This window comes from Lemur catta, chromosome 13 (assembly GCF_020740605.2).
Source record: "Lemur catta isolate mLemCat1 chromosome 13, mLemCat1.pri, whole genome shotgun sequence".
NCBI classification, from domain to species: Eukaryota; Metazoa; Chordata; class Mammalia; order Primates; family Lemuridae; genus Lemur; species Lemur catta.
In genome coordinates, this window is record NC_059140.1 from 4754575 (window position 1) to 4759332 (window position 4758).

Sequence of the window (4758 nt, forward strand, 5' to 3'; positions counted from 1 at the left end):
CGACGCGCCCCGGGCTCGAAGAGCAGCGGAGGCTGCGAACTGCCCTCTGCGGGGCAGCGGTGGGGCCCGGAACTTGGCGCAACTGTGGAGGACACCGCGCGCCCCGCACTGCCCCCCGCGCCGTCGTCCCTCTCTGCCCGGCCTGGAGCCTCCGCCGCGGCCTCGACCTCGCTCCCCGCCACGTCCCGGGGGCCCACAGCGTCCGGCTGAAGGCGCAACGGGGTATGCGGGGGTCGCCCCGAAAGCGCCGAGTTTGTTTGTGTGGGGTTAGCCGGGGCCACCGCGCCACCTGCAACTCGTCCGCCGCTTGGGAAAACCCGGACCCAGAGAAGAGCAAACAAAAACAGCCCGCCTGGATTTGTTCTCCCAGGACGGACGCAGCGCACACGGATCGCGGAGGGGTGAGCCGGGTGTCAGCGCACTGGGGCCCGCGGGTGGGAGCTCGGGCCCCAGTGCGCGGGCCCCAGTCCCCGGGCGGGTGTCGCCCCGTAGGTCCTTGTAGCAGTTGGGCCCGGGGCCGTGTGGCCCTGAGGGCGGGAGCTTGACAGAAGGGAGCAGGAGCAGGAGCAGCTGCGGGCGCCCCTCCCCTTCCCCGCTTCTGTCTTGCTTCCCGGCTGTATTTCTCTCGGCGGGATTAAAGTTGGAAACTGAGCGGAGAATCGAATTGCCGGGGAATGGAGTCCAGGCCACCTCCAGAGCGATGTGTCCCTCAGAGCCGGCACCCAGGTCCCCCTAGACGCTGCACCAGACCTTCAAGTTCACCATCCCGGAGTCCCTGAACCGGATTAAAGAGAAATTCCAGTTCCCGCAGGCTCAGTATTACAGCCCTGAAATGGAACGCGAGAAACTGGCCAGTGAAAAGACAGAAAGGCAGAAGCACTATGTGATGTGTTATGAAATGTCACATGGAGTAAACACTGAAATGCCTAAGTAGACAGAAACCGCCGAGAGGTTGAATATAATTTGTGCACATCATCCCATTTCTGTTTTAGGGGTCTCACTCTGTTGCTCCGGCTAGAGTGAAGTGACGTCATAGTAGCTCACTGTCATAATAGCTCACTGCAACTTTAATCTCGTGGCCTCAAGCCATCCTTCCGCCTTGGCCTCCCCGAGTACTGAGATTACAGGCATGAGTCACCCCACCGGCACCACCACTGCCGCTTAAATTTTTTTTCTTGTTTTTTTGTTGAAACGAGGGTCTCGCTATTTTGCTCAAGCTGGTCTCAAGCAATCCTCCCGCCTCAGGAACATCAACAACGGGTGGCCCAGGCTGGCCAGCGTGCCAAACAGGCGAGCATAGCAGGGTTGAATGCCATCAGCAGGCAGCAGCAGTTGTAAGCTTAGCGTCTTTCTCATGGCCACGGACCCGCAGTATCGCTAACGCCTCACCCTTAAGGATTTTAGCCTCCTGGAATCCCTCCCCGCAGGGACATTGCTGGCATTTTTGCACCAGCTGGCGCCCTGAGTGGGCAGTCTCACCTGGCAAGGAGATGACAAGAAGCGTGGCGATGCAGAGACAGAGCCCTGGGCACAAGCAATGAATCCTCCTGGGATCAGTCTAAAAGCCACAGACAAATGCAGACATGGGCCTGAATTTTCCAACGACATCAAGAAAAGGAAGGAGGATGGTAAGGACTCCAGCCACTATGACAGTATTGCTGACAAAAGCGACGACAATTTAGTTGTGGATATATCTAATGAGAACCCTTCTTCTCCGTGAGCAATTACTGCCCATTTGCCTGGGGGAGAATGGAATCGACAAAAATCACCTGCCAAAGAAAGATGCCTCTGGCAGGCCGGCTTCCCACGACTTCCTGGGGAAGTTCCACTTCTTTGAAATCCAAAGAAATGAACTTGACTGACAAAGCCGGAACTCCCGTTCTTAAATCCACGACGCCCGCGCGGCATCCCAACGCCGGCTCTGTCTGTGTGGCCCGGAATCGCCTCACTAGCATCAGGTTGTGCGGATCCCACACCGCGAGGCTGCCGCCGCTGCAGCAGAAGCAGACCTTGGAATGGGGCTGTTGGCCAGGCCGTAGGAAGCGGGAGCGGAGGACGTCAGCTCTGCCTTGTTGCGTGTGGTCAGAGCCACCAGGTCCCAAATGGACAAAGTAGTGGCTTCCTCTCCCAGGATGAGAGTGCAGCCATCAGGTAGCAATTTACAGGAACACTTAAAATTATTATCTTCATTCAGACAGTTGAGCTGAAAGACAGGACTCTTATTGCCATCGTGGCTGATGTCCCAGACCTTGACTCAGCCCCTTCCACCCCTGTACAGTGTTTCGTGGGGTTTCTTATGGTCACCGTGCACACCACCTCCCCATGGTTGAGGGTTTTCATCTGGTCAGCATGCTGGGATATTCCGGGTCCAATGAGGGCTCCAGGGGAAAAGGAAAAGGTTGCATCTGATCCTGCGCAGTAACGTGGAAGGAGTATGCAAGTTTACCCCCAGGGATTCCTGCCAGGTTTGGAGAAATGGTAGGTACTCTCATGTGAGGGTGAGGATGGAACCCACCATGCGGGAGCATCTACAGGCCACCACCACAGTAGCATTGCTCATCTGGGGAGAGATGTTGTGTGGACTAGCATACCCTGAGCTGGGGCTGGTCAGGTCCCCGTTCATACCATGTTTAAAGAGGGGGTCCATTTTTCTCTACTTCTCTGTCCTGGGGCAAATGGGCAATGATTGCTCACAGAGAAGTGTCCTCATTAGACACATCCACAACCAAGCTGTCATCCCTAATGATTTCTAATGATGGCATCAAGCTCTGGAAGTGTAGTTTGGATAACATGGTTAAGTCCTGGAACCTGTGCAAGGGACAGGGCTGCAGCAGGACGACTTCACCTCCAAGATCTTCCCCCTGGGATACTGCCCCACCAGCGAGTGGCTGGCTGTGGGCATGGAGAGAAGCAACGTGGAGATGAGGCAGGTAAATAAGCCTGACAAGTACCAGATGCACCTCCATGAGAGCTGTGTGCTGTCCCTGAAGTATGCTTATTGTCATAAGTAGTTTCTGAGTACTGACAAGACAACCTCCTCCATGCTTGGCAGACCGCCTGTGGAGCTAGTATATTTCAGTGCAAAGAGTCTTGTCAGTGCTTAGCTGTGACATCTCTGTGGATGATAAGTACATAATTGTTAGCTCATGGGACTAGAAGTTTATGGTCTATGACATCATCTACTGAAAACATGTGGTTTAATGTTTATAGTTGAACTGGCCAAAATGTTCTGAATTTGTAGAAATAGAAAAGTTACGACTTTAATAGAAAACACACACACACACACACACACACACCTGTTTCTAAACCTTGACACAAAACTACTTTGCATCTACAAAGGAGAGGCAACAAGTCCGTCAACAGACGGTCACCTATCTACCTAGACCAACTGGAACCCTGAAGCCAAGTGGACAGAGGAGCCCAAGTTTGTGGGATTGAGGAAAGAAATCTGCTGACCTGTGTTAGAGCCTGTTCTTTTGTTTCTGAATGATCCGTCCATTCCTCCTTGCCAGAGTGAGAGATTACCTTTCTGTTCCTTGCAGTTTACTTCACGATCTGTGTTTTGTAGATCAGCGGTGTCCCCAATGAACTTGCTTCCTAGTTTTGCATCTTTCTTTCTTTTTTTTTTTTTTTTTTTGAGACAGAGTCTCGTTCTGTTGCCCAGGCTAGAGTGAGTACCGTGGCGTCAGCCTCGCTCACAGCAACCTCAAACTCCCGGGCTTAAGCAATCCTACTGCCTCAGCCTCCCGAGTAGCTGGGACTACAGGCATGTGCCACCATGCCCGGCTAATTTTTTCTATATAGATTTTTAGCTGTCCAAATCATTTCTTTCTATTTTTAGTAGAGACAGGGTCTCGCTCAGGCTGGTCTCGAACTCCTGACCTCGAGCGATCCACCCGCCTCGGCCTCCCAGAGTGCTAGGATTACAGGCGTGAGCCACCACGCCCGGCCTAGTTTTGCATCTTGAGAAATGTTTTTTTGAATTTTTGTTGAAGGTTAAATATTTATATAAATTGTAAATAAATTTGGTTTATTACAGTAAATAAAGGCTTTAGTACCATTTTAAAAAAGGCTACTGGTATGTTTTATGCAGTAGGTTGTACTAGTTTACTGAACTTATTTTTGTATTAGGTTTTTTCTGCCAATTCCTTTGTTTCCAAGTGTAGAGCCATATCATCTGCAAATTGAGTCTACCTATTTGTTTTCATTTTTTCAATTGCCTTGGATAAGGCTCAATGTAAATTTCATGAATACTATCAGTATTGTTTTGTAAAATGGTAGGAATCTCGCTGATGTTTTCCATGAGTATGAAAAAGACTGTTTTGTCTAGTTTGAAAAGATCTATCAATTCATAATTTTGATGCTTTTAAATTAACAGTAATGGATTTTAAATTCTCCTAAATAAACATTTTTGTACCTATAAACATGATCATATGACTGTTATATTTATCTCTATGAAAATGATGAACCTTACCAGTGAATTTTCTAATATGGAATTACTCTAGAATTCCAAGCGTTAAATGCATTTTGTCACTATATATTGTTTTTACTAATCAGTTAGGATTTCTTTGCTAGTATTTTATCTTGCATGTTTCTATGTGTAGGCAGAGATGAGCTTTTTCTGTAATATTCTATTTTGTACAATTTTTAGAAGTTTTTGTTATCAGTGTTCCATTTGATTTCCATGTACTTCCGTTGTAATGTTCTTGAATTGCTAAAAGCATTGATTTATGTGATATCTAAAATAACTGTGGAATT

The 4758-nt window shown here is 49.3% G+C and overlaps 2 pseudogenes; one reads left to right on the plus strand and one right to left on the minus strand.

Moving 5' to 3' along the window:
• The first annotated feature begins 674 nt into the window (after positions 1 to 674).
• LOC123649439 lies at positions 675 to 1920 on the plus strand (annotated as a pseudogene).
• Positions 1921 to 1923: 3 nt separating this feature from the next.
• On the minus strand, positions 1924 to 2647 carry LOC123649441 (annotated as a pseudogene).
• Positions 2648 to 4758: the final 2111 nt, after the last annotated feature.